General features: G+C 43.9%; 1 protein-coding gene and 1 long non-coding RNA gene across 5 annotated transcripts in view; one reads left to right on the top strand and one right to left on the bottom strand.

Moving 5' to 3' along the window:
- Window positions 1-10,937, bottom strand: part of LOC118416838 (cell migration-inducing and hyaluronan-binding protein-like) — a 60,108-nt gene that overhangs the window by 31,307 nt on the left and 17,864 nt on the right. The window lies entirely within an intron of this gene.
- Window positions 2,037-9,076, top strand: LOC118416873. The gene is made up of 3 exons (XR_004831272.1): window positions 2,037-2,637; window positions 4,328-4,390; window positions 8,377-9,076. It is a non-coding gene; the product is annotated as an uncharacterized LOC118416873 (long non-coding RNA).

The raw sequence follows: 10,937 nt of genomic DNA on the forward strand, positions 1-10,937 counted from the left end.
CCGGGTCAACGCTCTATCCACTACGCTACGTCAAACATACACGATGAAGGCTGTATTATTAGGTATCCAAATGTAGGGCATAACTTGAATACGTCCGTTCATTCCAAGATTCAAAGATTCCGATGTCATAATGGCTACATTTGGTGTATTATGTCACACATCATGGGTAAGGGTGACTTTACACTGTGTTGTTGTGTTGTGCGTCTCAAAGTCTCAAAGTATTAAAATAAAAGTTTCTGTTGCAAAGTAAACACACTGAGTTTCACCCCAAACATGCATAATTAGCCCAGGAGGAGGGTGGCACGGGTAGGATCTGTCATTTTTCTTGACAACACACAACTTATCCCACTTCCACACATCTGATTTGCTAATATTTACTAACATTGTCTTGATCTGTCCACTTCGTCCAAAGTTAGTCCGATCCGGGTAGTAAAATTCAGTGCTCCCACCAAAACATTACGTGCGGCAACTTGGCTATTTATTACTAAACAGACGCCGAATTCTGGACAGAGGAGCTACCAAGGCCTACCTGCCTTCTTACTCCTATCTACAGAGGAGTTAAGAGCCTCTGCCTGGTTTAGGTAAACCCTGGTAAATAAAAGTTTAAAGCTGCGCGACAGAAACACGTGCTGCAGAATTTGTTTTCTGACAATACGTTGTGATGGCAACAAAACGCGATGTTGTGATGATCAAATCGAGACTTGTCGTTATCGATCTGCATTGTCAAAATGCTATACTAAAGACACAAAAAATTAAGTTGAATCCAAAAAAACGCGCCAAGGTAGAGGTCATTTCATAGGGTCATCCGAAGGAGGATAATTTAGGATTGACATGCGGTCAATCCTACATTTTATGCGGTCTTTTTGACCTTTGGCCTGATTTAGGGACCATCCATTGATAAAGGGAGGGGTGCGCACCACAGGAAAAGTAAGTAAGTGCAGCGCAGAAGAGTAAGTGGCTCGCGCAGAAAAGTAAGTAAGTGCAGCGCAGAAGAGTAAGTGGCTCGCGCAGAAAAGTAAGTGTCTCCAGCAGAAAAAAGTAAGTGTGTTGAGCAGAAAAGTAAGTGTGTTGAGCAGAAAAGTAAGTGTGTTGAGCAGAAAAGTAAGTGTCTTGAGCAGAAAAGTAAGTGTCTTGAGCAGAAAAGTAAGTGTGTTGCACATTGTTGATATCGGCCACGGTACCCATCGGTCCGTCAGGTCCGTGTGTACCGGCTGGTGATATCATTGTGCGGAGACACGGCTAATTAACACGAGGGCGATATCCGTCATACCAAGGAGCTTTTATCCTTGGTCATACACGAGTTTCCGGGAAGCTGTCATTACTACAGCGACATTCTATACGACTATAAATCCTTTATCGGTTCTTTTTGCTCTTTTGTTGTAACAAAAACCCTTTCCGCTCTTCATGAGCAGACATGCTAATTTGCATCAAAGAATACTCTCCAAGCAGAGATTAGGCTTCGGTTGTTTTTTGACGTCTTTGCTACTTGAAGGCATTGCTATTTCTTGTCATTGCCTGAGAGGACTCAGAGTGGGTACCTCCACCAATTTATCAGCCATTTTGTACATCACGTCCGGATTTTCCCACACTGTCTTCAAGTTAAGTGACATCCATTGCACTATTTTCATTTTGGTGATAGAACTCTAGTGGTGGATAGTATTTCGAAAACCTCCAAGTTCAAAGGCTAATAAATGGGCCTCTGTGTTGTTCGACATGTTAAAATACGGAAATAATGAAATGTTCGGCGGATGTTTTGTTTTTCTTCGAGTTTTTGCTACTATCAGCAGGTAATTACGTGCAAGCTGGCCAAGCCTGGATGCCGGATAGGGCCGGGACCTATACAGACTAGTTCCTCGGTTCTAATACCAAAATGCCCCCACCGGTATTCTACAAGAGGCCCCTTCATTTACCGTGCACGATATACATTATTGTGTGCGGGCGGGGTCTGGCATCCAGGCTCCGTGAAATCGGCCGGCGCCACGGTGTTATGTGTCATGTGTTGTGACTAAGTCCGCCTTCCCATCATGCCAGCGAGTTGATTTTGACAGCCCGAGATTCATCAGATTGTCATTCACGCGCGATGTATTTTCTGTCGTTCTACCTATTTGTGTTTGCTAGTGCTCTTATCAAGCTAAGTTAAAGAACATAATCACGTCACTGCAAACGGGGTGAACGTTACAACTTTCCTCCCAGTACCACCATCTGCGTCATTCTACACAGGAGGCCATCAGGAGTTTTGACCCGCCGAATGATCCGTACACAGGACTACCCCGTGGAGTTTTCTTGTACGGAGCCCACACTGTGTACGGAGCCGGAGATAAGCGCATTGCCGTAGCATTCTACACTGTTTACGATCTCACACGGACATGTTTTGGGAGTTGTTGCTGTCTGCCTGGCGTTTTATCTCCCGTTGTACTGTCATACTTTTCTCCTTGACTCTACCAAGTTTCCCTTGCCACCATGCTAAACTTCAAGCACAAGAGGGACCGCACGTGATCGATGTTCTTCCACCCAGCGGACCGGCGTTTCAAATTAAGGCTACTGAACTAGACCCAGTCGACAAAATTTATGAAAAAATATTGGATGTCACAAGAATGACGAAGACTTCGTTCAAAATATTCACCCCCGGCAAAAAAGGTACGTTTGCTGTTTACTGTTAATTTTCGTTGTAATGTGAATGTGAATGAAATATAATTCGAGAAGATGGAGTGAGAAAACCCTACTTTGGATGTGTGATATTTCGATATATATATTCATATATTCATTGAAGTCGGGGAGATCCTACGATGACATAAGGTAGCATCAAAACTGGCCAAGGAGTTAAGTCTGCCAAGGGGTGTACCTACGTGGCAAATGCACGCCCCTTTTGCAGGCTAAACTTCTTGGCCAGTTTTGATACTATATTATGCCATCGTAGGATCTGCTTGGAGATTTTGATATTACTGAGATCGGGTGAGGGTCTGGTATCCAGGCCCGAGTTGTCTTCCGTCCTCAACAGTATTTATCTTAGCACAACGAGGGCAATTAATACGCAATAATAAGGGTGGAAACCAGGCTATGGTTTCTCGAGAAACAAATGAGATTATATGATTTGTCCCACTCCGAGAGTTGGCACACTAGCCGCGCGCTGAGCTTTTCAGCCGTCGTCTAATGGACGGGCGATATATACCAGACCGGCGGGGGGTTACCGCAGGGGGTTAAGATTTTCTTATGGGGCATGTTGGCCCCGGAGCCAAGGAGCAGGCCTGTGTAGGCCTTGGAAACAGTCTGGCATCCTGGCGAAAGAAATTGTGAGTTAATGAATGAATAATTCAGTGGGAAAATACATGCATAGTGAACACAATAGTTTCATTCCCGATCATTGAATGTCCACGGGGGACAGAAATAGGGGTTGAACTGAGTTATTTCCTGGCGGAGTGGTTCAATCCCTATGTTCTAAATCCCAGGAAACTCAATGTGAATGGTTCCTGTATTGAATGCATGTTCCAACACAACAAGGCAGCGGGGAGGTATAGCGATGGTTGGCAAATGCACACCCTTTGACCGGCTATACTTCTTGCCTAGTCTGTGTAACCAAGGAGGTTGAAACTGTTTCAACCTCCTTGGTGTAACACAAACTCCGCTGTCCAGGGCTCTAACTGGCCCCTCCCCGCGGGGGCCGGCAGATGTTTGGAGGGCTGCTATAAGCGAGATTTAATCAGGCTACTTCTTGGCCAGTTTTGCACCGTAGGATCTGCTTGGAGATTATCATTTTCATTGGATTTCCTGGGACTTCGTATAAACATGGGGACTTCCCTTCCGAACATAAGGCGGTCAAAAGGTTTTTCAGGATGTGACTCACTACGCAAGGTTGTGCCTTCTCAAAACTCTGTTTTTAAACTATTTGCGCATGCAACAGTGTGAATGAAATTAATGTGATGGCATGATTTAATTTTTTTTACTTAGTATTAGTATTATTAAAATCAAACTATACTTCAAACTACGAACAAAATCTTCATTCTAAAATTCTGAGTTTTCTCATGACAGATTTTTGAATAAATTATCGGTGTCAACTTGACAGATTTTCGTGCCCCAGGTATTCTAAGTATGCACATAACGAAAAAATGTGATTCGTTGTATGCAGAATTCCGGCACCCCTTTATTGTGTTATATTTATTTATTTATTCAGGGTATTATTGTGTTAATTGGTTACGATTATCGGGAAACGAAAGAACACTTTTAGAGGACGCATAAAACTTTTGAACGTTGGCTTTCTGTAGCACTGTTACCAACCTGCAAGCTATGCCTGAATACTATTTCACTTCATTTTTATATGAATTTTTTTCAGGTTCGTCATCCTTGTCAGGGAGGATCTAGAAGTAAGACCACAGCGACCAAACCAACATTCAAGGTATTCAGAGCTTCTTACAATTTCATGCATGTAGAGCTCACAGTTGTCTTGTGAGACAACCTACCACAGACTAGTCTGTGTAACGCAAACTCCGCTATACGGAGCTTGTAGCCTCCTCCGCGCGGCAATGTACGACGGGCCTGAGAAGCGCGATTAAATCAGGGTAACCGCAGACTTGCAGCGGCTACCAAAATAGATGCCACGGGGGTCCTTTCTCTATAGACTATTGTGTTGTGATTACCTCCTGGTTTTTTCAATCAAACTTTTAAAGTGAGTCTTATTTTGGGCCTCAAATTGAGGCTGCACAGTCAAATCCAGTGGGATTGAGTCGCACGACCCTCTCTTCCAAGAAAGTCTTTGTAAAGCAAAGTCCGTGGGTATAACGGGTAATAGCATGCAGGTTGGGCGTCGCGAATATTTAGGAACACTGCATATTTTGGCATGAAGGACATCGCTCTACTATAAAACTCGGTTTTCCACGAACCCATAGGCCCTCTCGCTTATTACATCAAATCGCTGAACAAAGGATAACACCTCTTTGATATTTGTCGCATAACAGTTACAGACTAATTGCGGCTGCACGTCTGGGGCTGTCTGAGTCAACTAACATTTAGTGACAGGACGATCATCATAACAGCTTCCATACACTTTACAAAACCGTACATTTTCGCCCCTCTTAGAAAAAACATATCAATCGGAAACGTATTGAATGGACACGCACTACTAGTTCTAGTAGTTGTCGGCGCAAGGTCTCATGACGTTTGCGACACATCCTGCGTCTTCCACCGACAGCTTACGTTTGAATCTTCATACTAATCGACATAAGCACTTTTAACCGAAAGATGACGTCGCAGCCTCACCCTATCACTTCCAGCAAGGGCGTTTTATACGTCCTTGCTTCCAGCAATGATTGCTTCCACTAGAACATTGCGTGGCAATCGCCACACGCAAAGCACGCCACCCTGATCTTCATGTCTCCAAATCGGCCGCGTGCGGCGATGTTTATTTGTCGCACAGCTTGGAATGGTTAGGGCGTCTCCACGAAAACATGCAAAATTTGGCATTCGTAAGCCTATTTTTGAAATTGAATATGCCATATCTAACTTAAGTAAGCTTACTGAAATGCAGTTTCATGTCACGAAATTCATCTTGCTTTGGACGGAGCTGGTGAATTTTTCCCTTCCCAGCAAGTAAATTTCCGTTCCTCCTGGGACGGAGGGACTGGTCCTAGAGACAGCCCTGATTCTGAGGCAGGGTGGCGGCCACCCTGTCTTATTCCCTCTCGCAGCGGAATTCCAAAAGAAACAGGGAGTCAACATCCTACCTATTTTTACAACAGTGCCTGACCAAACCGTGATGAGGGATGCTTCACAAATAGTTTGACCAAAAACTGATCGAAAGTAACCAGTCAGTAATAAGATAGTACCAATAAACAACGAGCAGCGACTGTCTTTGTTTAGGCCCCCTTTCCACTAGACGGCGAACGGGCTGCGCTCTCACTGCGACCTAAGTAGGATATGTGTAACCTTCCAATTAGTCAATCAATCAAGTTTTATTTTTGTACACATGAACAATTGATTAGACTGACTGGCAATTGTTAACCATAAACCCCTATTGATTTTTAATCAATACAAGACGCATTACAAAATAGAAAGCCCCATAACAACAACTAAAAAATTGAAAAAAAAAATAACAACCGGAGCCTAACCTCTGCTTAGAGAATAGTGAAGTGCGGGTACCCTGGTGTTGGCGCGTGCCGACACGCCCGTCATGCCAGAACGATAGACAGCGCTAATCTCCAAGCAGATCTTATGGGGGCATGAGATAGCATCATAAGGCTGGGGAAGAAGTTTAGTCGGCAGAGGAGTTTCATTGGCGACCGCGAAGTTCAAGAATCCAAGTGAATAAGATTAGTAAAGATGACAAGTTGCAAACAAGAAAACCTGACACAAAATATACATTTACATAACAACTAGACAATATAAGGCGTTATTTGTGCGCAACTCAATGACCTAGTCGATACGTTGTCTTCGTCTATTCTAGTGATCTCTGGGGAAAGCCCCTACTGTGAACTGGCGCGGCTCGCCGCGTTTGTCCCAAATTCTGGCTCGGAAAGGTTGTAAAACTATCATCCCAGCCAGTTTTCACGTAGGAGTAACCCGTTGCTGTCAATGGACGATAATTTCCTTGGCCGTTCTGAAGTGCGGACCCCGTGGTGTAGGCGCGTGCCCTCACGCCCCCCTCATTAAGCCTGCTTTACAATTCATACGGACGCCGGCCGAATTTGTAGCTCGGTCAGAGTTCGCCGAATCTCAACATCGCCCGAGTATCGGCTGCATTTTTCGCTGAAAATCTGACCCCTTTACAAATTTACGGAGCCCGTCAGACGTCCGTCCTACACAACTGATTATAATTTGTTAATGAGATTGTACTATGTCTTGAACATGGACGAAGTCAGCACTAACTTACCTTGCAAAAAGCCAATATTTGTGTAAGATTTAATTTCTGAGTTGCGGGATATATGTAGGACATGAGTGGAGTGGACAGGCACACTGAAAACAATAATGTTAACAGGAATGTTGTGATACACCAATCCTAAAACTACCACAAGAGCCACAAGATGAACAGACCAGTCTTATTGACGATGATGCAATAATTTTGACAAAGCTGAAATCGGGCGAATCTCGGGCGAACCATGAGCGAACCTTGAGCGAAGGCCGGCAAAGGCCGTCCAACTTTCAGACAGGAAGCCTTCAGACATGAAGAATATATGATCTCACACATACAAACCTACAGCAAAAAAAATGAATTGGAAGTACTGTCTTGGTGTCCAATTGCCTTGTATTTTATAAAAGGCACGCAGCTTTCTTAGAAACGTTCGTACAGTAGTCTTCATTTGTCTTATATTTCGGACCAAACTGTTTAGTACCTGTTCAACACAGGTGTCAAATTGATTTGGTGACAGTTAAAATTCTGCCGGAGCCCTCCCAAGCTCCCAGCGACACCAGCACAACGATCGCCCAGAAACTCTGCGCTCGCCCAAAGCCCGCCAAACTTGTTAAAAGTCGGACGGAATATCATCCTATTATTGCAGGAAGCCCGGACGAGTCTGGCGCGAGTCCGAAAAAAGAGAGTCAAAAACCGTCGGGTTGCCGCCCGAGTATTGGCCAAGTCTTGCTAATTGTCCATTGCTCGGACAAGCTCCGGTCGAGCTACAGGCAACCCATTGACAAGCTCTACGAACTCAACGCTCGCCGCCGAGGCCTTGCTGAAATTAAGCACAGCTGCAAGTGCCCCGCAAACGCCGGCCGAGCTGCTAAAAATCGGTCGAGGCCCGCATAATCGCCAAAACGCTGGTCATACTCCGGCCGAAAATGTCCATTTGGAGCTCGCCAACAACTCGGCCGAGCTAAATTCTTGATTTGTAAAGGGGGCTTTAGCACGTATTGAAAACGGCTCACTTTCACCAAATACTTCATTTCACTTACTGCGAACTAATTCATGGGGTCATTGTGTCCACATCAGGATCATAAACAATGACTCAAGTACCTAAAAACAACCTAAGCCTTGTCAGAGAATTAAACTGGATATTATATTTTGCGTGATATTGGCATGGTCCCGATATCTTAGTCCCACAAGCAAGCGCCCACGTTCCTCAACAGATCGTTGTTGTGCCGAAGTTCAGCCGCTCAGTTTCGCACATCCTTTGAAACTATAGCTAGCCTTACCCAACTTAAGTCGGATAGTTCAAATTCATTGCCATTTACAAAAGATACCTTTCATCCCTTTTCCATACATCATATCGCCTACCTGCTTCCTTATATGCATTTTAGTTTATAATGCATTATGTTGCAATGACTTTGTGTACATGAGCTACGTATATGTGTGTAATTGAGTGATCACTGCAACTGTTTCCAAAGTTTTCAGTCGTAGGTAGCTAGTGTATAAGCGCTAAATCCTAAATCCGTTGTAACTTTAATTTTCAGAACAACTGGTGATTCGACTCTTCATGGCGAGGAGACACGTGACTGCGGAGGCGCTTGCAACTGTCACAATTTCACGTCAAACAAAGAGGAGAACTGTGATCTTCCAGTGGGTCGCATCAAAGATGCTATTCGATCAAAACGTGCGGTCGCTGACGATGTGCCGTCTTGAGTGCCGTTCAAAAGGAATTGGAACCTTTTGCATGGACCGAGACCCCGCGCAGCAAGATTCTCCAACACGTCACCTGCACGCTTGAATCCTCCCCACTGCGACCGATGCCCCGTTCTCGCGCACTGTCTAAACCGTCCCCATTGCAACCTTTATATTACGACAAGTACATGTGACTGCGGTTTGACTACATTTTCCCACGAACAATAGATTCAATGGCTTAATCATATTGTGCTAGGGTACTGTCATATGATATTTGTAACACCATAATTCTTGAAATGTGTAGTCTCAGATGTCGTGAAGTTGTGATGCCACATGTTGCCAGTAGTCTCTGATTGTTCTTTCTCTCGTGTTCATGTTTGACCACTGAGTTTATATAATAGATACAAGTATAATCAAGCTAAATATGAACTCCAAAGGGTCCATCCCTCTGTACATTGCATAATTTGTATTGTAACCAGTATTTTTATGTGTTCAGTTGTATAGTTTTGCCCTTTTCCTTACCAATCAATACACCTAATTGAAATGGACTAAGAGTGCGTACTTTGCGTATGTATGTGTTTGTGATTGCTGATTATATTTACATATTTATATTTATATTTTTTCATTCATCCCAGCTACTGACAGGACGACCGAGCAAACCTACTGGCATGCCCCAACTACTGGCAGGGCGATCGCCCCCAAGTACTAGCAGGGCGATCGCCCAAAACTACCAACAGGGCGATCGCCTCCAACTACTAGCAGGGCGATCGCCCCCAACTACCAGCAGGGCGATCGCCCTCAAGTACTGACAGGGCGATCGCCCCAAATTACAGGCAGGGCGACCACCCAAAGCTACCAACAGGGCGATCGCCCCGGAATACAGGCAGGGCGATCGCCCCCAAGTATCCTTCACTTTTGTGAAATCAAGACGACACGACTGGACAATTCAGACTTTGTACGGGGCAATCGCCCCCACAAGTCATTATTTCCAGGACTTGAGTGTCTTGAAAAGTTGCATTCTAATCCAATATGGCTTGATTTTCATAAAATTTCGCACTGCGTTTTCTGATTTTCATGTCGAAAAAAAGGGAATAAAATAGATTTTCCTTTATTATTTTGGATTCTGTTAAAGGGATATGCATTATCTTACTGTTATTATTACATTCCACTTACTGTTGATTACATAAAGTTGAACCAGATACACTCAAAGCTTTTGATTTCTTTAAGCCAGTATGGCCCACCTCAGTTTTATAATACTTCGTTTTATTAAGGCTTTGTAAAATATTCATCATAACATGTAACATACATACACGATATGTGACAAAGTATATCTGTACAATCTACATGGACAAATGTGTATAGTAGGACATAATCTATTATCACTTTAGATAAAAGGACGCTTGGACAAGCCTATTCTGCTTCTGCCACGGGATTCTTTCTCATGGAAAAAAATCACACTGCCAGGTTCTTGCTTCCTTTGTCCATTTGTTCCAAATGTACATATGCCGTAGTTACGTGAATGTAGGTTAAGAATTTCAGTTTGAATAATTCACTGTCTTGCATACTCACCGGAGCACCACATCCAGTACAGTCGTTGACCATACTCATGAAGCTCGGGCTGGGGAGAGTCTCTGTCGGCGTCAGGCTGTACTTGGGATAAGCTGCTGCCGTACAGTCGCTGACCGCGTCACTTGTCACGGTAGCCGAGATGATGATCCTCTCACAGCCCATGTGTGAACAGTAGTTATGGCCTTCTCTGTCGTAGTTAGCGCGGACTTTCAGGAACAACAGACTGTACAAAGATGAACGGCATACTGGTGGTATACGTTTGAAACATTACACTCCAGGCAGAAAATCTAATACAGTTCATTTTTTTCTTGCTGCTGCAGCGCCGCCTACATCGGCTTTAACCCTATTCAGACCGGGCTTTTTTGGTCATCTCTGGACCGGGGGGGGGGGGGGGGGCTTTTGAGGCCCTCCACTTCTAAGTCCTCTAACTCTAAAACGACGTGCTGTAAGGTCACCAAATTTTCAGGACATTATTTCGACATAATATCTGACAAGTATGTGATGTTTGACGTTACGTTAACGTAAGATGACGTCATTATGACGTCATCAATTTGATTACATTGGCCAAACCCATGAAAAATGGGTATTCTCAGAAAACTTCAAGTTAGGCTGCAAAAATGTAACAAGTGCAGATAACAGAATAGTAATGTTTATTACGACTTGCGTTGCCAATAGCAACATCAATGACGTCAATATGACGTCATAAAATGACGTCATGCACATCTAAGATACGAGTTGGGCTCCGCCATATTATATCCACCACCTTGAATCTTTAAAAATACTTTTTTTGCAACAAATAATCACAAAGGGCAATTGATATAGACTAAATTCATTCATTTAGATG

The sequence above is a fragment of the Branchiostoma floridae genome, chromosome 5 (assembly GCF_000003815.2).
Source record: "Branchiostoma floridae strain S238N-H82 chromosome 5, Bfl_VNyyK, whole genome shotgun sequence".
Taxonomy (NCBI): Eukaryota; Metazoa; Chordata; class Leptocardii; order Amphioxiformes; family Branchiostomatidae; genus Branchiostoma; species Branchiostoma floridae.